Source organism: Heloderma suspectum, chromosome 1 (genome assembly GCF_057233095.1).
Source record: "Heloderma suspectum isolate Gila_16-S chromosome 1, 16-S_ref, whole genome shotgun sequence".
In the NCBI taxonomy this organism is placed as follows: domain Eukaryota; kingdom Metazoa; phylum Chordata; class Lepidosauria; order Squamata; family Helodermatidae; genus Heloderma; species Heloderma suspectum.
The window spans coordinates 256,444,527-256,470,109 of NC_139458.1; the positions used below are offsets into that span (position 1 = coordinate 256,444,527).

Here is a 25,583-nt window from a genome sequence, read left to right on the forward strand (position 1 = left end):
GTGTGCCAAACCTTTGTCGCAGTGCCTCCCCGGGTCACCCCACGTGTATCACACAAAACTGGTCCAGTGTCAAAATGGCCCTGTGACTTTGCAGCTCCCCTTTCACAGGCCGCAAACCTGGATGGTCATCCCCTTTCTGTGATGCTTGCAGGGGATGGGGGGGGGAGGCCGACACATCTGTGCAATATCTGCCCATTATGGAGGGGTATGGGGGGGAAGGAAGCGCCTCCCCAAATTGCCTAAGCAACATGGGAACGCATCCTGTGCTGCGGTGCAGCCTTTCAGTGCAGTGCTGGAAGCTAGACCAGCGCTCCCCTTTGCCCAGGCCAACCTTTCCCAACATGGTGCCCTCCAGATATTTTGGACTACACCTCCCATAAGCCCCAGCCAGCAGGGCTACTGATCATCGATGATGGGAGTTGTCACCCAAAATATCTAGAAGTCACCACCTGAGAAAGGCTGGACTAGGGTAAATGAGGAACACTCGGGTTGCTTCCAGGTAAAGGACTCCTGGCATGACCAATCAAAAGACATTGGGTTGTATCCAGTGTTACCTGAACTTAAGTCCCATCCATTTCAATGGGTCCACTCGAAGTAGGGCTAACATTGCATACAACCCATTGTGCAGCTATTAAATTGTTAATGGATTCTGTGGGGGAAAGAAGCAGTGGGAAAACACAGAACGGTCAAGAGTGGAAGACAGGGACGTTGGGGGACCTCCCCCCCCACACACACACAAAATCCATGAATGAGGCAGGGTGATTACACAATAAAAGCCTCATCTGGAAGCACCCTTGCTCTCTTCTGGTGCTCTGCTGCAGTCTCGCGGCACAGCAGCACTGAAAGACAGCCAGCATCTCCCAGTTGCCTAGGCAATGTGAAGATGCCTCCTTGGCTTTCTGTGCAGTCTTGCGCCCTCATTAACAGGGAGCCCAAAGCTCCTCTGAGCCAAGATAAAATGGCAGAGGGAAGCATCATCATGGCTGTGAACAGCCACAGAAGCAACAAAAATAAAACTGGGGTGCTAGAGAAGTGAAGGCCTGGGGGGGAAATGGGGAGGGGGTTTCCCCAGGGACTTTTTTTGTTTGGGGGGGGAACAAGTTTCCCTGTTTGTTGTTGTTGTTCCCAGGGTTTTTCCAGGCCTTCACATCTCTAGGTGGGGCCCATTTGGCATCCTACAATCACCCAATTGTGTCCCACTCTTTTGGAGCAATGCTTCAGCCCAGCCCTACACAAGACCGGTATATAAAAGCTAGCAATGAAGTATCTCATGGGCCAAAGAAATACAAAATCCCATGGAGAGAACCACCAGGAGGTCCAAGCCTCCCACAGCAGCTATTGATTGCACAGCAAGGCCCCTTTCACACTTTGAACTGATTCATGTTACCATTCTGGAGCCTGAAATGTAGCCACCTCTGTTTACTTGGCTTCCTACAGGGAGTGGCATTTCAAGGTTCGGAAACTAAGGCTGCAATCCTATATATACATTCCTGAAGTTTCATTTCATTTATTACATTTCTATACCACCCAGTAGCCGAAGCTCTCTGGGCAGTTTACAAAGATCAAAAACCTTAAAAATACAATACTGTAACATAATATAAAAACTGTGTGTGTGTGTGTGAGTACGCACATGCGCACACACGCGCGCACACACACACTTTTAACAATCAACAATAAGAAATTCCAGGACCCAGTAAAAACACTATCATATGCTGGGCTCCAGGCAGGCCTTACTGGGGAGAGCGTTCCACAACTGGGGAGCCACCACCAAGAAGGCCCTCTCCATCATTGCCATTCTCCAAACCTCCCTTGGAGAGGGAACTTGGGAGAAGGAACTCACTTGATGGATACAGTATATGGTTAGTGTCATGCTGAGAGAGGCACACAGTCAAGTATTGTCATCCCAAGCCATGTAAGGCTTTATAGATTGAAACCAGCGCCTTGAAATGGGCTTGGAAATGTACAGACAGCCAGTGCAAGCCGGCCAGAATTGGTGTTATCTGTTTGGACCTTCTGGAGCCTGCTATCAATCTGGATGCCACATTTTGCACAAGCTGCAGCTTCTGAACAGTCTTCAAGGGCAGCCCCATGTACAGTGTATTGCAAGAATCTAACTTGGAGGTTACCAGAGCATAGACTAGTGAAGCTAGGTTATCCCTGTCCAGATAGGGGCATACATCCCACTGAGGGACTTACTTCTGAAGTAGATGTGCCTAGGATTGCTCTGTTTGAGTTCTTGGCTACTCTGCTTTACCCTATACACCGGGGTAGGCAACTGGTAGCCATTCAGATGTTTTGGCCTACAACTCCCATATTCCCTTGTCATTGGCTACGCCAGCTATGGCTGACGGCCACTACAGATGAAAACATCTGTGGGGGCCTCAAGTCGCCCAAATCTACTATCGGTCAAAGTGACCATTTGGTCCACTGCCACCAGCAATCTCCCCCTTGCAACCACTGTGGATTTTATCATGCAGACTCGTTCACACTGTGCAGCAAAGACGCCATCAAAATGGAAGCTTGAATTAGCCATGCACTTTCAGGCATTATCCTCATTTTGGAAAACAGAGCGAGGTTAAGTACAGTCACTGAAGCACATCGTCTCCATGGTTTGGCAGCAGCAGAGCCCCCTGATTGGCCCCCCTCGCCAAGTTTCTTATGACAAAGCATTACACAATGGCTGGATGATAATAGTTACAATGTGTAGTTCAATATTAGCTTAATTTAAAAGGCACTGCAAACAAGTGACAACCATCACAAACATGGCCAGAGGGAGATAGATGTGGGAGGGGAATGTGCGTGAAAGTGAAATTACTTCTGTGATCTATCTGGTTAATGAAGTTAGCCAATGACCAGGACTTTGCAAATACAGCCATGAAACATAACCAAATTAGGTCTCTGGCTGCAAGAAGGCTCCTGCCCCGTGATGTTTACAGGGAGGTGCAAAAGGCAGAGGGAGAGGCTGCCACACAGTTTGCCTGTTCCAGCTGACTTGACCAAGCACTAACAGGCTCATTTGTCCATCATTAACACTTATGTCTAAACATTGGGGTGGGCAGCAAATAACGTGGGATCTACTGGTAGATCTCTGGGTGACTTGCAGTAGATCAGCAAGGGTTTCTGACTCTCAATTCTTTAAAAACAGCAACAAGAAAGTTTTTTTTTCTTTTCATTTTCCCAAATCAGGCTGCTGAGATGAAGAGAAACCTTGGAGAGGAAAGCTGCTTCCAGACAAGGCTTTTATTGTGCCATTGCCCTACCTCATTCCCAGAATTTTACTGGGGGGGGGGAGGGAGGGGGAGAGAGAGTGAGGGAGAGGGACAGAGATGATGGGGCTGTTCACACAACACCCTAAGCCACACCCAGTTGTTGAGCATGGGCTGTTTGAACGGTGAGTTGTTTGTTGACTCATGTGATAGTGTGTTGTCTGAATACAGCACATCTTTTGCAGGGTGGGTTATTGTGTTGTCTGAACGCAGCCAGGGGGGCTTATTAATCACCCTGAACAACACCACAACAAACCATGGGTTCTCAAGCTGTCTTGTTCAAGAAAAATAAGCCACACTGCATGGTTAACAAACCACCCTGGATGCGTTCAGGCAACATGATAACCCACGGTTCAACAACCCGCAGTTCAAAACAACCCACATTCAATCACTGAGTGTGGGTTAGCGTGTTGTGTGAACAGCCCCAATGACTTCTACTTGTGAGCCTCCCATATTTGCCCCCGCTTCTTCCATCTTTTTTTCTGCTGCAAAAAATCCATTAAGGAGGAGAAGATGAAACAGCTGCAAAATGCCTTCTCACTGGTAGCGCTAGGATCCCTCTGCCTGGAAACATCCCAGGAGTGGATCTGTGTGTGGCAGGACTGGGACCTCGGTTCTGGAAAAAAATTCCTGAGCTGTCTATGTACTCAAAGACACCTTGTTCTTTCATTGTTTAATTCTAAGAGTATATTGCCCGCCCACCATCCAGCCACTAATGTGCACATAGCTCTGCTCGGTGCACCTTGCATTTCTAGTAAAAAGAAAAGAAAGTAGATCCTATAAGCCTGAAGTCTGCCCACCACTATACATAGTCTTATAACACTGTAAGGGGGACAGGGAAACAAAGATAACAACCTGCAAGTACCATTTTCCAGGGATGGAAAACGATGCTGATATTTTTTAACCTACCAGCATCAAGTTTTAGATGCCACCTTCAGTGATTTAAGGGCCAGCCCTGCACTCAATGGCATTTCAAGATCCTAGGCAGCAGGAACAAAATTTCATTGCTCATTCAGCCAGGCACTTGGGCTTTTTCCAGCCTTGCTATCTGTGAGCAGGCACAGCTTCAATAAACACACTGCAAGAAACAGAGGAACTATAAACATGCTGCAAAAGCAGAGAAAATTATAACCACCAACTATGAGCATCATGTCTCTAAAGTATCATCATGCCACACTCAATGAAGATAGGTTGAACTATTTTGCCATATCATCCATTAGAGCTGAAACTCATTTACTCATCCCCAAATGGTGCACTTTCATAAACAAAGATCAAACTGATGTTACATTGTTTTATCCCATGTTTGAGTTCTTCATAGAGAAGAGCATGCAACACCCCCACATAACCCAAAAATCATATGCCATCACCACATTTTATCTTCCCACTAAGTAAACCCCACCAATCACGTAATAAAAATAAAGTATGTGGTAAGGGGTGGAGGGAGTTAAATCTGTTTTACACCCCCACCTGCCCCACCCCCAGTAACTTTTATGCTTTAGGTCAAGGGTGCCCCCCAGATGTTTTGGACTAAAATGCCCATCAGCCCCAGCCAGCATAGGCAATGGTCAGGAATTGTGGAAGTTGTCATCCAAAACATCTGGAAGACACCACATTGCCTACCCATGTTCTAGGTATATATCCTCCTGAGAGATGTTGAAGCTTTGAGGTTTTATGCACAAGAGGAGTTCAACTGGAAAAGCAGATGCATGAGTTACTTGCAAATCTGCATGTTCAGCTTCTGCTGTCAACTGTGGGGGTGGGGGGGGCAGGGTTTGTGCATCTTCTCTCAGTAGGATAGAAAAAGTCCACACAAAATTGGAACTCTCATTTCACCACTGAGGAGGTGGGGAGGGAAGATAGGCAGGTAGCTAGGTAGATGAGACATTTTCTGCCACACCAGCATCCGGGCTATGACATGCCATACACCAGATGATGCTCTGACAGCCATTTCCATGCAATTCACACATAATTTGTTTTTGCAGCAATCAGGTCCCATCAGTTCTCAAGATCTTCAAAAAGATGACAGCCAGCCGATTGTTTCCATAAATGCGAGGAAAGCATGCAAATGCATGCCTTCGCCCAGAAACAAAGCGAGGCCCACATGGTGGAGATCAGTTTGGCCAGGCTCGGAGAAAGGTTTGGCAAGCCTTTCAAAAACGTGGCCATTCCAGCAACTCACGTTTAATAGAGAGGGGAATACTGCTAAGCACACACATGCCATGCAGCCTCCCCCTGCAGCAGGCACTGGCAAATATAAGACCAGCATGTCCAATTCTTTGCTGCGTCAGGAGTTCTTTGCTTGCCAGACATTTTGAGGGCACATTCCCCATGTTACATGGAAGCAGAAGCACAGGTCAATTCTAGGTAACGTGGAAGGTGGCTCACATTCCTGGCAGAAGATACAGAAATAGTTGTTCCACATGAATCTATGTCTTTTGTTTGCCATGGCACAGCCATGTGGGCAGGGAGGAGACAGCTTTGTCTGTAAGCCACGTTTCAAAAAAATCACATGGAGGAAAAACAGCTACAATGTACTTAGTATGAGATTAGAGAATACAATAGGCCTGCAGAGATGGTTTTCACAAACAGAAATGTACACGTGGGGTGGGGCAGGGAGGGAGATATCAGAATTGTGTCTTCTCCAGACAAAGTTCACGCCCACAGATTTTCCCCTCTGGGGCTAACAGCATCTCCAGGAGGCAATCTGGACTGGAACAGTGGTGTGCATGTGATGGGAGGGGGATCGGACTTCCCCTCCTCTTGTACCACAGCCCTGATCCAAATTGGGGGAGGGGGGTGTACAGTGCTAGCTCCATCACTATTAGTGCTACTTCTGTGTACAGAAATAACTTCTAATATCCTTTAAGGACTAGAAAAATTGCGTAAAACAAAAAGGATTACTTGACGCCCACAAAGCTTTTAGGAAAGTAATTAACAATTAGTCAGAATGCAAGAGGAAATGGAAGGTGGCGTGTTCCTTTATCCCAGAAGACGAGTGAGTTTTAATTATTGCTAACTTTATTTACATTAATTGTCTGGAGATGTTTTGGAAAGAACTGATATCCTGAATATTTAAGGCACAATCTCTGTTGTTCAGAAGACAGATGTTGCTTTCTCATCTGCTGACACTGTGACGCTGGGCAGAATGTCTCCCTAATGTGTTTGTGGAAGTTGCCTGATTTTGTATAATTTTTTTAAAAAAAACATACACACAGGAAAACATGTTAACCCTCGTTTTCTATTTGACATTAAGATGCTATGACAAGATGCCTAGTTCAAATGTTACAAATGAGCTCTTAGGTCTCATGTTCCACCTACCCCTGAATTGACAGCTTTCTTCTCTAGTCTCTTGGAGTTATGTGCATCATTCTGCACTGCCTGGGACTCTGCATGACTAGCAACCAGAATGGCAGCCGAAGGAACTCACTGTTGCATCAACAATGATGGTTAGTTCTCACAGTGGCTGGGCTATACCACTTCGGAGTGCAGATGGAGGCTCACGTGACGTAACTCTCCTCTGTACACATGCACACATCCCTGCATATAGAAAACTAGCTGATCAGGGAGGAAGCTTAGAATGCTTCTTCCTAATTTGCTAGTATAATCAATCATTTTATTTAAAAAACATATTAAAAATTAGATTTTTAACTGTTAAAAAATAACTGTGTTAAGAATACCTTAAACTAACATCTAGATATAATACACACACATTAAAATTTACACACAGAGGCCCAGCAGCAAAAATGCAACTGCACAAGCAGAAGGCACGTCTCATGCAGTGTGTGTGTGGGGGGGTGCTCACGCACAACCACATGAGAACAACCCTCTGCACACCCAGGCTTCTGCATCCCAAAAACTGGGGTACTCTTCAAAGCATGTTTTTGGGGAAAGGACAGATTGGTGATATATTCCAGGTTGGAATCTTTGGACCAAACTATATACTCTTAGCTAGTGATGTGCCGAAAATTTCTCCTACTTCTTTTTAACATTCTCATTCAATTTGATAGAAAATAAATTGCTTTTGAAAAGAAATTCAAAGGAGAAGACATTTTTGGAAGAAATTCTCATGAGTTGGTTTGGAGTTCTTGTGCTCACCTTACTTATGAGGTGTCCAAAGAGTGTGTGTGAGTGTCCTGTCTTTCACTGTACAATCATCTCTCCAGCAGCCTTTAGCTTCCTCAGCTTCCTGCACTTAAGGCCAGAGGAAGAGATCATGGGGTAATTCCTCCCATCGGGCTTTTTCAGATCAGGAAGTGCAGGCAGCCTGGGAGGCTGCAGAGCAATGAAGAGATGTGTAATAGAAAGAAAACACAAACATAGCACCCTCAGCCAGCTTGCAGTGATTAGGTAAACTCAAAAACACCACCTTCCCTTCCGCACCACCCCCAGCCCCCCCATGCCCTGGAATGGCTCTAGGTATGGGGCATTTTCCAGGGTGCAAGATGAGGGCCAGTTGATGCTGCTGGCCATGTGCAGTGGCAGTGCAAAAACAAAACAAAAGCCCTTAAGCAAAAGAAAGAGGGTGTGCTACAACCCCAGCCAACGGTGTGCTGTACTTCTGAGAAACTATTGGAGAATTTCTCCTCCCCCTGGAGAAATTCGGTGAAATCCCCCCCCCCATTCCTTTGCCCACAAATAGGGTGGAGAACTTGGAGAGGCCATTTGCGCATGGCTCTGCTCTTAACAGCGAATCCTGATTCCTAACACACACATGGAGCTAGAGCAGGGGTGGGGAACCTCAAGCTCGCAGGCCAAATCCTGCCTACCTGCCTGCCTGCCTGCCTGCCTGGGGTCCCAATCTGATGCTCCTGGGTTGGTTCCCCAGATGGCCATGCCCCGTTTCCTAGCCACATACCATTTCCCCAGACCACTGATCATTTGGTGTTTTTTCAGCTTTTACATGGTTTTCTCCCCATTCTAAAAGGCTGAAATGCCTCTCCAAAGGCTTCATTTCTGGCAGTAGCACTTTAAGCTAAACTATGCTGGTGTTCTTGGCCCTGCCCTTTTTGCCTTTGGCTCCACCCAACACTGGAATGTGGCCCTCAGGCTGAAAGAGATTCCCCCCCCCCCAAGTTAAATTCTTCTTTTCTATAAAGAAATAAGCTGGAGGAAATTATATGATTTTCAAGATCCAGCATTATAATGTCTTACTTATTGTTGTTGTTGTTGTTGTGACTATACTTAGGCTCTGTCAACCAAACAACATGGACATTTGTTTCCCATCACATCAGTGCTGGGTGAAGACCTGAACCAAGCCAGAGAGTTGGCAATTCTCTCTGAAGCAAGAGAAGACAGTTTTGAAGTGGGAGTTTTCCCTGAGAAAGGGCTACCACTAATTCTGAAAAACCACTGGGACCTAAGATTGTCTGCTTAATAAAATCTGCTTCTCCACATATTCATATATTTTTGGCTTTGTTCGGTCTTGTGGAGGTACCTTCTTCAGTTGTCACATTTTCTTTAATGGACAGGGAAAAGTTTGTTCCCCAAGCTGTTAAAGATTCAGGATCCCTGGCAGAAAGAAAAGGGCACCCACATGTCTGGAACAGAATAAAAGCACCTATGTATTTATTTTAATCTGAGACCCAACAATAGCTAAGCTCCTGAAATGCCGAAAGACAGATTGGTTGATGGCAAAGTGGAGGAGAAAAATATCAAACCTTGTTGCTTTGTTCTTTATTGCCATGTTTAAAAAAAATTACAGGAAGTAGATTAAAATTTAAACTCTGTTCAAACAGTTAAAAACAATGCTTCATTTATAAAACCATGCCGACGTTGCTTTAGATGAAAGACACACATACACACACACACACACACACACACACACAGGGGTGGGGGAGAGCTGGATTTCCCAGCTGTCTGTTGCCTGATTCTCCAAGCAAATGGATTAGGGACATCCATCAGATGGCCTGCTTATTTATCTAGCAAACAAACTGATCACATGCTCACTTGGAACCAAGTTACAGATCACTCTGCAAACCCAACTGGCTTGAACTAGGTCCTAAAGTCTTCTCTTAAACGAAGCCAGCACGTTTCAGCCACAAACCATTTACTGAAAGAATATTTAAAGGCTCAGACTTCTCTTTCACGTTCTACTCTGGTTTGTTTATTTATTTATTTATTACATTTATATCCCGCCTTTTTTCCTCATTTAAGGAGCCCAAGGCGGCGTACATAATCCTCCTCCTCTCCATTTTGTCCTCACAACAACAACCCTGTGAGGTGGGTTGGGCTGAGAGTCTGTGACTGGCCCAAAGTTACCCAGTGAGCTTCCATGGCTGAGTGGGGACTAGAACCCGGATCTCCCGACTCCCAGTCCAACACTGTAGCCACTACACCACACTGGCTCTCAATTCAGGTATCTATTTAACAGATTTAGGGTGCATTCCTATCTTGATTGTCAGCAGCCTCTGAAGTCAGAGGCTGCTGAGTACCCAAATGCAGGGCAGCTGGAGGATGGAGGCAATCCTCACCTCCGTGTTCCATCCACCCTACATTTTCCCTAGAAAGTCTAGGCGCGGCTTCAAGAAGGAGGAGGGACAGAGGCCGGGATGGAGGCTGGGACGTACATAGGAAGCTGTGTAAAGCAGCTTCCATGGTCTCCTACCCTCCCCGCCCCCAGGATCAACCCCTTTTCACCATCTCAGCACTCCATTTCCGAGCACAAAGATGTACCCAACGCAAATTCACGCCAGCTACAAGGCGGTGGGAGAGGGGGCAGGGACAGCAGTTTCTGGGCTCCAAGGTCAAAGCCCTAGTTCCAACCTCGGATCTCAGAAACCAAAATATCCTATGTCCCCCAGACACTGTCTAGGAGACATAGGATTACACCCTTATATACCGCTGTCCATATTTAAAAATACTGGTTAACGTATCACACCAAACCATATCGCAGGAGCTTAATAAGGGTTTCACATGTCTCAACTGAAGACTGCTAGCAAACCAGAATTAAAACAATGGTTTGGAGCAAACCATGGTTTGGTATGGCATCTGAATTGACAAATAGTTACAGCTGTTGTTCTAACCCTGGAGGTCCCTGCGCCATAGTTAGAAGCAGAAGTGATGCACAAATCAGAAATGAAATCAGGCAAGCGGTCTAAGCCACTGTTTTGCCTGTGTGTTTGCAAGCTGAAAGCATGGTATGGGTTCTGATCCATGGTTAATTCAAACCATGGTGTAGTGTGGCATCTGAATTGAGCCATCATCTAAGAGGAGAGCTTCTAGCATACTGCAACTAACAACTGTGTTTACAGGTGATATTTATCTCCCGTTCTCTCCACTTACTGTGTTGGTACTCATATCGGTCTTAATTTATTCTTGGGCTACACTCCTGGAAACATTTACATGCTTTATCTTTATGACCAACAATAAACTGAATTAAAACATCATGACTAATTATAGCCATGTGTTTTATATAACCGAGATTCTAGTCAGTAAAATATCCAATCCCCAGGGATTGAGGACTACTACAATGAATTCTTCAGGGTACTGGATTCCCAGGAGAAGGCAAAATGAGTGTTGCAAGGGAAGCTAGCATTCTGTTCCCTTTGGGAAACAAGTATTTTTGTTCACATTCAATTCCGTGAGTTAATCAGCCTGAAAGATACTGGCAGATGCCTTAAGCGCCTTGCAGAATTGATTTAGGACAGCCAGGATTGGTAGTGGAATACTATTGAATTATTTTTTTAAAAAAAGATGTCTTTCTTGGGATGATTTTTAAAGCATAAGCTTTTTGTCTATACTATCTAGTAATGGATGTCAAAATAAAAAGTGTCTAAAGACTTTTTTTAAGTTTTAAAATAAATTTCGCTAAGTAGTACTTTTAAAAAATATGGGGATGGGGAATAAAGTAACAATACAAACTTCCTACATTTCTCAGAGACCATTTTGACTACGTACAAACCACATGAAAATATTGAAGATGCCAGAGTTACATCACAATTGGACCTAACCATGTCAGAAGACCATTGGAACAGTGGTCTTTAGCTGCCATTTTACAATATTCTGTAAACTCCCATGTATTTTGCCATGTGTCATTCACAACCTAAATCCGCTCTACCAGCACAAAAAACACTGACCGTGTTCACACATGACACTAATCCATGGTTTATTTAACCCATGGGTGGTTGAATTCTGGGTTATTGTGATGCACGACCCGGCCACGCTAACGAACAAAATGGTTTGTTAACCACAAACAACCCAGAAAGAGACTGTGATTTGTTGTTGGGTTGCGAACTCTGAGTTGTGTGTTAAAGTTAAATATTCAACATTTCCGGATATTCTGAAGCCGTGAAGAAACCATTTTCAGGGTGTTTCTGGGGGGAGGGGGAGAAATTAGGATTTGGGGGAAACTGAAATGTATGCAATACCAACTTATAAAACCTGGACTTTACCATGTTCAGAATATAACTTAGCACATTAAATATAGTACTTTGGGGTTACTGACATCGTATAGTTTTTATTCAAAGAACAATGGCAAATATATCTGGTGCAAGCAGATGGAGGAACAAGCTCCTGCACTTAACACAGATAAGCATAACTTTTTTGCCAGTTGACAAAACAGGGGGAAATACATAGAAGATGCAAGTAGAATGGCCATCCCGCAAAAGAAAAGTTATACTACATGGGCTTCGACATAAGTGGCCCTAATCTAGATAAAAACAGTCATGCCTTAAGTCCCACTGAAATTAATGGAGGTTTAATTTAGTCATGAGCCATTATTAATTTGTCCTATTGTTTCCAATGGGGTTTCAACGTGATCGCTTTTCTCTGGATCGGGACCAGTATGTAGCCCTCAGCATCACTGAGCAGCAATGGAAGAAACTCTTGTTTTTAAAAAGATCAGAAAGGAAATTCACCATAATAAAAACTAACACACTTCCACAAGCCTTTCTGAAAAGAAGTATTTCTTAAAGAGTCTCTTCATTCTGTGCCCTCCACCCCAGTCTGGATTTTACATTTTTTTTGCCCCACACAATCCAGACCAATGTGCCTCAAGCCAACAGAAATCTGACAGAAATCTGTCAGATCATGAAGCAAACTCACCCAAGGCAGCAATGCTAGGCACACTTACTTGGGAGTAAGCCCCAATGTGTTCAGTGGGACCTACTTCTGAATAAACAAGCACAGGATTGTGCTGCATTTTATTGGGGAAAAGCATTTCCATCCAATATCCTGTCTCTAGATGTGACAGCCACAGACGCTCCAGAGCCACAGGGGAAGAAAGAGCACAATCTTAGGTGGAGATAAGAAATCAATTGCCTTGATAAGCCAAAATCCCGGAGAATCCTGGCGTATTGTTCACAAGCTGGAGCACGCTGCCCAGTCACTCCCATTTGGGTTTTCTTGCTGGTGGGAACGGCTAAAACAACCAGATCTAAACAGGAAGCGAAAGCTTAGGGGTACATCCAGACCAGGACTCCTGGCTTGTCACTTGCAAACAAACCCATAATCAGAAACTAACAACAAACCCTGGCTTCAGATTTTGATTTGTTAGGAGCGCTCATGAGCACAGAATGCTAAGATTTATTTCCTAGTTAGTTTCTAGTTAATGTAGCTACTCCCAAGAGGGAGCAAGCAAGGGAGCATGCACCAGGGGGTTGCTCTTGAACGATAAGCCAGGGCTCTCTGGAATTCTGGTTTATTGTTAAATGCAAATGCAGCCATTATTCTGTCCACAATGGGAATAAAATAAACCATATCCATATCCATATTCATATCCATATCCATCTATCCATCTATCTATATAATAAAGCAGAATGAAAATGGTATCATTTATGTAGCTAACAACAGAATAGCTTTACACAGTGTGGCATTTTGCGTAATGCACTGCCGCTTACACCTCTTCATAACCATATTCCTATCACGCATGGCTTTTATTTTAATTATTCTATAAACTAGTAGCAAACTCAATTCCCCACGCATCCACTTACAGACACATCACTAAAAAAGAAGAAATGCATCAACGAAGGGGAACATAAAAGAGGACACCAATTTGCACATGCTAATTTATATGTACTGATTCAGATGTAGAACAAAATTACTATAATTTAAATAGAAATAAAACAGATCTCACCAGAGTGGGAAAGCCTGCAAGCAGGTGACCTGGGTGCCTTGCTCAGTCTGCTGTCCAAGTGGTGTGGATGCACAACTTCAAGGCCCAGCTCTTCCTTCTGATGGTTGATCTTTAAACGAGACTTGGACAGAACAGCCCTTCAAACAGAGGTCTGTCCTTGGTAAAGTGGGACACATGCCCACCCTACCAAATGCAGATCCTCATGCAGCCAAAACAGCACCATCCATGCACAAGAGAGAGGTATCAACAGGCTTGGCAGGGGAGGGTGGGCACCAATTACAAAAAAAACTTTAGGAAAAAATCCTAAGTAGAGAGGGGACCCAAAAACAGCTCAATGAGGACTGAGCATGCTCAGTGAAGATGGCATGCTTGCTGTTCCTGGAGGGGGTGGGGAACGGAATGGAGTATCCTGAAAGAAGGCATGGCTGGCACGCTGAAAAGGAGCACTCCACACTGCAACATTGTGTTGCAGCTCCCACTTGTTTGCACTATATTAAATATCTCTGGAGCAGGTGGTCAATTTTCAGATGAAGAAAAAGCAGGGGCAGCCAAAAGAAATTGTTGTCTGTGCAAAATTGTACTGAGAGCATGCAAGTTGTCAATGCAGTAATGTTGATATGGGATCCTTATTTTAGGGCACTGGGCAGCCCCAATATTTTCAGGCATCACACTGAGATAATCACAGGGACCCCTTCCTCTTTTAGCCTTCCCATTTTCTGCAGCAGTACACTGTAACATCCTTATGCCATAAGCCATCCTATTCATCCACACTATACTCTTGTGGGGCAATTCTATATTTGGTGACCCCAATGCCAAGACTAAGGCAAATTGACCTATCAACACTATGGTCCCAGGAAATTTTAACAGATGTTGGTAATCATATAACTTACTGACACTTTGACACTAACATCTGCAAATGCTGGAGATTTGTTTACAAAGATACTAACTGAGGAAGAACAGCAATCTAATCAAGTTACAGGCCATTTAGACTGAGTATCTGTTCTCACACAGTATGATCATACAACCTAAGTGCAGAAAAACTGAGATTGGGAGGCCATGTGAATGAGCTCTATTTCCATGACTGAACCAGAAAGGCTTCATTGCCTGACTTAATTCATTCTCTGCTTTCAGGGCTACACAAATCAGAATCATTCTAAACAAGTGGAACCTGCAACAAAATGCTTCTGTCCAAAATGGCCTCTTCCAGGATACTCCATTCCATTCCCCTCCCCCCCGCCTCCCTTTCTTAAAGATTTTTGTACTTCTGCAAACCTCAGGGCTCCCTCAAACCTGCTGATATCTCCCTCTTGTGCATGGGAGGAATTGCTTTGGCCACATAAGCGATGGCACTCACAGCATGGACACTGGAAATAGAGGGAATGATGATTGGTATAATTTATGCAAGTAACAAACTAGCTTTTGAAATTGTTGTGATGCTTTTTCAAAAAGCACATACAGCCCTTGACATCCATGAAGCCAACAGATGTTGCCTTGCTCTTTGTTCCCAGATTTTTAATTGCAGTGGTGGTCACACAATTAATCTTTCGTATAGAATCACAGCTGTTTGCAGGATGCACAGTGGAAGGCTAGGCTAGGATCACGGTCAGATGCTGTCACCAGAGTAGTTGGTCACAGACACCACCCCAGGAACCCAACGACTTGGGTCACCTTTAGGCTGCAACCCTAAACACTTACTAGAGAGTAAGCTCCACTGAATGTAGTGGGGCTTACTTCTGAGCAAACCTGCACAGGATTGCACTGCATGGCTGAAAGTCACAGATGCCTCACAGATACAACTTAAATTTGTAGGTTGCAGATTCACTGAAAGCTAGCCGACTATATGTCAAGTGGATCCTAACACTGTCACCTGTCAAACACAAATGAGAGGCATTACACATTTCCAATATGGAAAGCTACTGTGGATTTCAATTTTGTATATGTTTCGATGTATCTGTTCCATGAGGTATATTAAGCTGGATAATATTTACCCCAAAGGAGGTGATGTCTAGTTTGCTTGCAAGATAGACCCTTGCTGCTGTATCCTCTGGAGGCCAGAATGATCACAAGCCACTGTATTTTAATATAATCAGTTACAGCCCTAACACAAAGTCAGCTTTGCTACTGTTTATTTCCAGGATACGTCGCCCTTAAGATGTAACCTACAATGGTCTTTTTGTAACACCCTGGCAGCCTAGAAAATCCTCTGTTTTAAATGTGAAGGAAATTAGACCATTTTCCAAATTTTACTAACCATCAATACTCACACACGCACACTTGCCACCTATTTCAGGAACCCATAATTTTCAAAAACATTCCTAAGCAGAAATCACTTAACCTACACAATTGGGCTCTCTGGCATCAGGAATCCTGCAGCCTGGAAGCATATGGTGAAGATAGCAGAACTAATCTCTTTTTTCCAGAGAATAAATGAAAAGCCATATAATGTTTCACTGCACTAGATTCTGCAGCTGATACAGTGGCTGCATTTGGACCATGGTTTAGTGTTACAAGAACACGCTGCAGTAAACCTCGGGGTCACACAATTCCCCCCTCCTCTCTCCTATAGCCTCGGGGTCACACAATTCTCCCTCCTCTCTCCTATAGCATGGCCACAAGGAGATTCAAAGCTTCTGCTTTAGATTAACCGCAGTTTAGTATATTGACTGAACCCTAAGCTGTAGTTAACTATGGTTAAGATTCAAGGTTAAGATTCATCACAGTTTGTCCAATTTGGGATATCACGACAGTCTAAAACAAAAGTGAAAGCTCCCGATCTCCTCCTTGCAACCACGCCAGAGCATTACATCTGAACAAGGCCATTTTTTTAAAATTCCACTGAAGCTTTCTCCATCTCCCGAGAAGTCACAAAAAAGGTGTTGACAAATATTTCAGTGAGTCCTAACATGAAAAGGTGAACAACTATATATATAAGCAAAATCTAAAAACCTTATACAGCGTTGCATCGTATTGGATCTCACCTCTCATCCACTCAAATAACTGCTTTCACAGATGCATTTAAGAAACAAACTTGCTATACTGGATCAAAACAGTCTTCTAGTGCCGAATACCTGCATCTAACCATGGCCTCTGTGGTAGTTCAAGAAAACTGCAAAGAGAAGTCACAAGAATGTTGTGGAATGATCTACTCCCTATTACGCCTGCAGGTTTTTGAATAAAAGGCTGAATTGCCCAGAAGTATAAATACCAAGGGTCATCTGGTCTCAGTGAGCAGTTACAGGTGATCCTGGAAATCAGTGTCACTAGATCACATACTCAGAGTTTATCAGCCTGCCCTAGCTCCACAGTCACCATCACCAGAGTGTGTTCCTATAGCTATAGTTGTGAGCAAACCCTGGATAGCATTAACTATGGTTAACATCAGAGCCATGGTTAAGACCAGTGGAAAATGGTCAGAACATGCAATTTCACAGCCCATTTCCACTCCCTTAACCATAGTTAAGGAGCATTACAACTGCATTGGTCCAGAACAAAAATGATAATGATAAAACAGACTGGAAGGCTGATGTGTACTTACAGCAAAGTACTTACTGCAAAGTACCAGTATGCCTTCAAACACAAATTACAGGGGTGGGGCGGGGGATGGGGACACACTGGCTGGGTTCATGCTAACCCACACTCAGTGGGTGAGTGCGGGCTGTTGTTGAACCATGGGTTATCGTGTTATCTGAACACAGCACATTTTCACCAGGGTGGCCTGTTAACCATGCAGTGTGGTTTATTTTTCTTGAACAAGAACCTTAAGAACCCATGATTTGTTGTTGAGTTGTGGAAAACACACTGCATTCAGACAACATGATAACCCACGGTTCAACAACAACCCACACTCAACCACTGAGTGCAGTTTAGCATGTTGTGAGAACCCAGCCATTGCCTTCATGGCCTACTTCTGAGGCTCCTGGAGGCATCTGGCTAGCCACTGTTAGAACGAAGATGCCAGAGTAGATGGAGCCACCACAATCTGAGCCAGCAAGGCTCTTCTTATGCTATCCACAAGAGACAAACACTAACTGCTGCATTCCCTGCCCACACAACACCCAAGAACAAGGGTAAGGCCTATTCACTGCAAATTCACTTTTACAACAAGAGCCAATTCAGATTCTTAAGCCTCGTTAAATCAGAGCTGTCAAAAGCAAGAGTGACATCCCAATGTTTCTATGCACCTTGCAACCAGTTATTGAAAAAAGCAAAAAAACAAACCAGAAACATGTTGCTAAACAACTATTTGTTTTGTGTTTATTAGTCACCAACAATGTTATAATAATGTTGTCATTATTACTGCTATATAAAAACTTTTATGATTGCTACTAGACATCTGGTTCATAAAGAGCGACCCAGTAAGTTAACGATTGTTGTTAAATTGCTTCTTTTATTTCTCTGTCTTTCTTATGGTAATTGTTGTTTTTGGGTAACCTTTTCATTATATTTTGCACTGAACTACTTTCTTAGGGTTTTTTCTGCTGCTTGCTAAAAGTGATGCCATGCCAAAAAATTCTTCCACATTTTTTTTTCAACCATTCTCATTCAATTTGATAGAAAAGAAATTGCTTTCAAAAAGAAATTCAAAGGAGAAGACAATTTCAGGGAAATTCTCATGGGCTGGTTTCTGTATTCTTGTGCTTGTCTTACTTACCAGGGGGCCAAAGAGTGTGTGTGAGAGTGTCCTGTCTTTTACTGTTCAAACATCACACTTGCAGGCTGTAGCCTCCTTGGCTTCCCACTCTTCAATTAAAGCCCAGGGGAAGACATCGTAAGGTAATTCCTCCCATCGGGCTTCTTCAGATCAGGAACCGCAGGCAGCCTGGTAGGCTGCAGAGCAATAAGTGATGTGTATTTTCTTTTCTTTCTATTACAAAGCTCCCTCAGTCATCTCGCTGCACTAAGTTAAGCTCAAAAATACTACTACAAGAAATCCAAAGTTCTTTTATCTAACGCCCTGAGAATGAGGCAGAAAAATGACAACATCCTTTCATGGGGGAAGAAATTGGAGGCAGATTTTGGTACAGGACTAGCTCCACCTCTTCCCTGGAGTGAGACACAATACTGCCCCTCCCACACCTGCACTGTGGACGATACAAAATGGGGGCCAGGCTGTCCATCCAGTCGATGCTGTTGCCACTTGTAGCAGCAGCATAAAAAAACCAAAAGCCTTTAGGGAAAAAAGACAGGACCTATGCTACAATCCCAGCTAATGGTGAGTCCTACCTGTGAGAAACTGTTGGAGAATTTCTCCTCCCCTTGGAGAAATTCAGTGAAATTGTCTCTGCTCGCAAAAAGGGTGGAGAATTTTGAGAGGCCATTTCTGCACAGCTCTAGCTAAAAGTATAATAAAGTGAGGGAGTGGGGAGAAGACAGATGATTCACCTAAGACTTTTTCATGTGAGTGGTCCTAGCTATCTTTAGCCATAAGATAAATGCCTGGCCAAATGCAACACATACAACTAGATCAGGAGTTCTCAAACTTTCTACCCGCAGGGCCCACTTGAGAGAGCTGAAAATGATGGAGTCCCACCAGTCACAAAATGGTAACCAACAGAGGTGAGGCTTAGCATAATCAAAGGGCATAATCATGTTAATGTTTTATACTAGTATTTAATCCCTCTTTGAAAATTGCTAAATTCTTTCCCACAGCTATTTCCTTGTAGCAGGGAGTTCCATAATTCAAATTTCCTCAGGTTAAGTACAGACATTGGGTTCTAGAGGTATTATAATTCATCCTCCCCATTTCAAGAAGAATATGCTGATCCAAAGGTTCTAAGTCTGGGTTTCTAACATGGCACCTAAGAGCACCAATGTGCCTGTGGACAACCTCTCTTGGCACCCACCGCACTCCCTGCCTCTCCTGATTTTAATTTTATTTATTAAGATTATTTTAAATTATTTTTAACTGGGAGACAGCCATGCTGCAAAGCAAAGTGTCCCCTCTGTCTGGGTTCAAAATCTTTAATTGGGTTCAAAAGAGTGGTTTCATAATTTGGAGCTCTGCAATGTGCTTAGGTTCTAGGTCAAGTTACTCTTCTAGTAGTGTCACCAGTTAGCCTTCTGGGAAATGAGTGTTTTGTAACTTGCTATGCCCAGCATGGCCGCCAGTTAATAAATGGGAAAGCTCTTCTATGGCAGCCATTTTATGAGAGTGCCCATGATGCTCTCTCAAAATTCTGAATGTGCCCACCAACCGAAAAAAGTTAGGGACCACTGCTCTAAGAGAAAACTGTTTATTATATATTTATCCTCCTCCCACGTGCCTCTCAAAGTCTTAACTGTCCGCTGTCATTTCTTCTCCCGTTCTCATTTCACACTTAATGTGTACCCTATCCCCTACCTCCCTCCCTTCTGCTGTGTTTTCATTCACTTTTTCCTATAACAGTTTCCCTCTCTTATCTGCTTCCTCTTTATTCTTTTTTTTTAAAATTATTCTCATTAAAAAAATATTAGCCTTGCTCTCTCACCAACTCCCAGTGCCACACCGGCCTATGCAGTATGCATGGTGCGGCCATGACACAGGGCAGTCAAGCAAAGAGCCACTCGGGAATCTGCAGCATTAAAACCATTTGAAGTTTGGCTGAGACCCACTGGTAGGTCACAACCCACAGTGAACACTGAACTAGGTCATCATGGATACCACCAGCAGAAATTCCTCAAACTGTAGCACTTTTTCCACACACTGGAGGAATTTCTGCCCAGCTCTGTCCATAAAAGATTAGTTCCTACATTACACTGTCCTCACAGATATGTACCAAGGGATGGTTGCGACTGTTCACACGCTGAAGGAACTGCCTTGCCTGAATGAGATTATAGAAGCTCTTGGCTTTCAAAAACAAAAAATCCTTGAGAGTATATTTAGATGTATGTGTGCAGAGTATTTGTGTGTGTTAAAGGCAGCACGTTCTAAAAGCACAGCAATGTTCACTTCCAAGTTATTATCCCAAAAGTCAGGATCAGTCATAGAATCATAGAATAGTAGGGTTGGAAGGGGCCTACAAGGCCATCGAGTCCAACCCCCTGCTCAATGCAGGAATCCAAGTCAGAGCATCCCTGACAAATGGCTGTCCAGCCTCGTCTTGAAGGCCTCCAGTGTGGGAGAGCCCACCACCTCCCCAGGTAATTGGTTCCATTGCCGTATTGCTCTGACACTCAGGAAGTTTTTCCTGATGTTCAGTCGGAATCTGGCTTCCTGTAACTTGAGCCCATTATTCCGTGTCCTGCACTCTGGGATGATCAAGAAGAGATCCTGGCCTTCTTCTCTGTGACAACCTTTCAAGTACTTGAAGAGTGCTATCATATCTCCCCTCAGTCTTCTCTTCTCAAGGCTAAACATGCCCAGTTCTTTCAGTCTCTCTTCATAGGGCTTTGTTTCCAGTCCCCTGATCATTTTTGTTGCCCTCCTTTGAACCCTCTCCAGCTTGTCTGCATCCTTCTTAAAGTGTGGTGCCCAGAACTGGACACAGTACTCCAGATGAGGCCTAACCAGTGCTGAGTAGAGGGGAACTAGTACTTCCCGGGATTTGGAAGCGATGCTTCTATGAATGCAGCCCAAAATAGCATTTGCCTTTTTTGCAGCCACATCACATTGTTGGCTCATATTCAGCTTGTGATCGACGACAATTCCAAGATCCTTCTCGCTCGTAGTGTGGTTGAGCCACGTATCCCCCATCTTGTAACTGTGCATTTGGTTTCTTTTTCCTAGGTGCAGAACTTGGCATTTGTCCCTATTAAATGCCATTCTGTTGTTTTCTGCCCAGCACTCCAGTCTATCCAGATCACTTTGAATTTTGTTTCTGTCTTCCAAAGTATTAGCTATCCCTCCCAATTTTGTGTCATCTGCAAATTTGATCAGCATTCCCTGCACCTCCTCCTCCAAGTCATTAATAAAAATATTGAAGAGCACTGGGCCCAGGACTGAGCCCTGCGTATATATGAGTCATCATATATACTAATGGCGATCTCAATTCTCCAAGTACCATTCATTACATAGACAAACTAGCAGCACCAAGGCACTAGAGGGAGATCTAGTAGCAGACTCAGGGGAACACCGAAGTTTTCAGAAGTACAAGAAATCTTGACGAAAATACCCTATGGCAGCTGCACCCCTAAAACAGCCCAATGAACACAGAGCATGCTGAGCAGTTACAAAATGCGGAACGACTGTTGCAAGGGAGGGGGGAGTGGAAAACTAGGTGGCAGGGAAAATGGAACAGAGGATACTGAACACAACATTCCACACCGAAACGTTTTATTGCAGGCCCCACTTGTTTTGTATTTTAAAAAACAAAAAAAGTTCTAAGCCACTTTTCTGAAAACACAAAGCACAACAAAAGTTCCATTAAAAATGAAACAAAAATAAATTTAATGACAAGTAACAAAGAAATATATGTCTGTGATATATATACACACACATATCTTGTTATTAAATTTACTTTTGTTTCATTTTTAGTGTGCGTGTGTGTGTATATGTGTGTGTGTGTACGTACACACACACACACACACAAATACATATACAACTATCAGTTGAACAAATGAAAAGTATTACAGCCCTTGTAAAACATGGGTAGAGAAGAGCACCCCCTCACTCAAGCAGGCAAAGCAGTCTGAAGCTGGCCTTTCTCCTAGCCATCACTGTCCTAATCTGACACAAAGAAGGTACATAGAACAGGAATAGAACACATAGAACATAGAACATTTTTCTAAAGGAGGCACATAGAACAGGTCTTGATCTCCTGCCCGCAGCTGTCACATAGGCTGCTAAATTGATTTTTCAAAACCCTGGCCATCAAAATTAGTAGTCAAGAGTCAGCTACTGAACTTGTTGTCTTCCCCAACCTGGTGCTCCACAACCTGGTGCTGGGATGATAGGAGTTGTTGTCCAACACATCTGCAGAGCACCAGACTGGGGAAAAAACTGTTTAAAAGTATACGCTCTGCCTTGGACATGGACTGAAAAGGAAATAAACATTCTTCATCATCAAGGTTGCCAGCTCCTCTAGGCATTCTATAAGAAACATAACAATTCCTTTTAAAGCATAACTTCCAATAGAAGAACAAAATCCAAAAGCCCACAGTAAGGCAACACCTTTACTAGAACCAACTAAGATATCACAACGTAGACAACAAGCTTCCAAGTTCACCAGAACGCTTCATCAGGCAGGATGTTAAACAAAACTGGGTGGCGGGGGAGGGGGACAGGGGAAGGGAAGCTGGGCTGGGCTGGGATTGGTGTAGTTGCAGTTTGTAACCATCTTGAGCCGCACGCAATGAAGGAGCTTTGCAGACACAAGTGCATTAGCCTCTCAAGGCGCAAGGCAGGTTGCAAAAATGCACCCGTGACTATTTGGACAAAAAAGCAAAATACGGATGTTCCCCCACCCGGGGAAATATGAAATCTAGTAGTTACTCACTGTCTCAAAACAGAGACACACAAGTCTATTGGAGGGACAGATGAGAGAGAGAGAACACAAAAATAAAAAATTCAGGTGGACCAACAGGTACCTAAAAATTAAACCAACTGTGCTAATAAGGCATGCCATGTTGTTCTGTATTTTCATTCCATGCCTCCCAAGGAATCCGGGGGTTCCAAATAGGACTTGAGTCAAAACTGAGTAAATAACAGATTTTATATTCATCAAAATGGTAGAATGTCCATTTTTTCTTTTCTTTTTTTTCCTGTGTGTCCCAATTTGGCCCCGAATGCATCTTACCATTTGTCTTGCACCTTGACAAGCTAATCCGATTATACCTGCAGAATTCCTCCTGTGTTCCAGCTCAAGATGGTTATACACTGCAATCCTAGACATGTCTACTCAGAAGTAAGTCTCCTTGAGATCAATGTGGCTTAATCCCAGTTAGTTGGATACCGGACTGCCACCTTGGGTAGCAACTGTACCAGCCTTCTCCAACTGGGTACACTCCAGATGTTTTGGACTACGACTCCCATCGTCCTACAACCCCCAATGCCCATCCTAGCTGAGGGTGAGGGGGAGATGGTAGTAAAACACATCAGGAGGGCACCAAGTTGGCAAAGGCTGAACTTCACTAATCCCAGCCTTTTCTCTCTTCCGCCCCACTCTAACATTTTGTTTATCCTGCCTGATGAATAGTTCTGGAGAAGACAAAAGTTTGCTATTTTGTGACATTTTCATTGGCTCTGATAACAGTATTGTCTTACTGCGGATTATGGAAACTCCTTGTTTCCTCCTTCGAACTATGAAATGTCAATACATTTGCCTTTGGTGAGATATATCAGTATTGTGAGAAAAGCCACAAAACTGTAAAGAGGTTGAAGTTACTCAAGCCCAAATGAGTAGGCATAACAGCCAACTTACATGTCCCCACCTTACATATGAAGCACTTAAGTTACTTAAAACAAGGAACTCTTTTTTCCCCCCCTCGTGGTAGGAGGCAAATGGATTTGACAGGTTCCCAACAGAGCTCCAAGACGAGCACGACTGCCAAAAAATTACTGGAACAATACAGCCATAGTTTTAAAAAACAAACAAACTGCACTAAACGTCAAGACCGCATTATGGATTTATTGGCAGAAGAATAAAAACCATATAATACTGTCATTCACTAAATTCAGAGTGGTGCACAAAGGAGACTGAGAGATGGTCTTCTAAGGGTGCAATCCTATGCATGTTTAGACAGACTTTTAACTCCCAGCATTCCCCAGACAGCACTGCTGGCTGGGGCATGCTGGGAGTTGTAGGGCTTTTCTCTGTCTAAACACACATAGGACTGCATCCTAAAACTAAATAGGATTGCACCTCAGCATGCTGTATTTCAAGAGACACCTGTGGGAGGAGGCAATCATTTCATCTCCTTTTTTATCTGCAAAGGTTTTCTTCATTCACACACCACAGCCAACTGTTTAGATTACAGGAATATGCTTTGGATATTTTTGAATGCTTTTTTAAAAAAAACACTGTGTTTTAAAACAAAGCTCCTTTGCGTGGGAGCGCAACTGTAAAGCAAAGTGCATTGTTATGCAAGCAGATACGAATCCATACCCAATGATCAACTGAGCTTTTACAATTGCTTTGACAGTTGCTAGCACAGATCTATTTTTCATCAGAAGTCTAATCTGTAAGCAAAGAAAAGGGCCACAGTCCAACACAAAGAGGGGCGCTCTTAAGCCCATGGACTTTAACTCTATTTGTTGGTTGCGGCCTAGGGTCTTTAGCAGAATGCTAAATCATTCTGAAATAAGGTGCCATTAAAAAAAATAGTACAACAAACCTTATTTCCTTCCTTCCTATTTACATTTACACGGCAACTATTCATTTTATATGCAAACAGAATCTTACTTGCAACATACAATGTTTGTATTATTAAATGCCATCAACTCGAATTTCTCAGATGCAACAACAAAAAGGCCTTTATATAAGAGTTAGATTCAAAGGCAGCCTATGGAAACAATAAATTGTGCATGATAATTTACAATAGACTCCTTCAAAATCACACCAGATTTTAACGAATATTGACTATTTAACTACCTAACTTGTATGGCAATGCTATCTGTTGCTCTTATGGAGCTGGAGATCTTCATTTCTTTGGCATCAGTGACAACCCACAACTGGCAAAGTTGCACAACTGTACTGTCAATGAACATCCACAGAACACTATATGTTCGGGTTAGCAGTGCTTTGTTGGCTTAATTAAAAGTGCAGTATTTCAGCCGCTTCATTTGAAACTTTGGAGATGTGCCCATCTTTGAAAGTGCCCTTTCATATAATCTGTATGTCTGGTACAGTTAGACCCCAATCCTAAACATGTTAACATGGAAACACATCCTGCAGATTTCAACTAGTAGCAGCTTCCAAAGCAGCTTTCAGCACTTTGCTCTTTTCTACACACATATTTTCTCTGGTTGTCATAATTCATGCACCAGACTCCTGACTCATGTGCTAGTGACACCACAAACCCTTGCGTCATGCTGCACAACTGGTACGTTTTCCCTACACTGGCAATATTGCCACAAACAACAAAAACTCATGGTCATGCACATCTTCAAGACCTCAGCATGAACCAGTAACTTCCCTTCCTCTCTTCCTTGCTTCTGCAAGGTCCTTCAGAAGCAGAGGCTGTGCGTGTGCTCCCAGACAAAAGCCAACACCATTGGTGGTAGAACACCAGTAGCATTCTACCATACATCAGCAACCTCTCATCTGAGAATAACAATTTATTCTCAGTGAGTACATGCGGGAGGGCAATCATTTTTATGGACTGGCCTC

The 25,583-nt window shown here is 43.5% G+C and overlaps 1 protein-coding gene across 21 annotated transcripts in view; it reads right to left on the minus strand.

The window, feature by feature from the left end:
* Positions 1 to 25,583, minus strand: part of PLCB4 (phospholipase C beta 4) — a 250,510-nt gene that overhangs the window by 222,594 nt on the left and 2,333 nt on the right. Inside the window, exon 1 of one of the 21 annotated variants that reach the window (XM_084825065.1) lies at positions 4,176 to 4,217. The exons of 19 other annotated variants lie outside the window; for them this stretch is intronic. The gene's annotated coding sequence lies outside the window, so the exon portion shown is untranslated. Of the gene's footprint in view, positions 1 to 4,175; positions 4,218 to 25,583 lie in introns of those variants that run through there. One more of the 21 variants, XM_084825022.1, reaches the window with a different exon arrangement.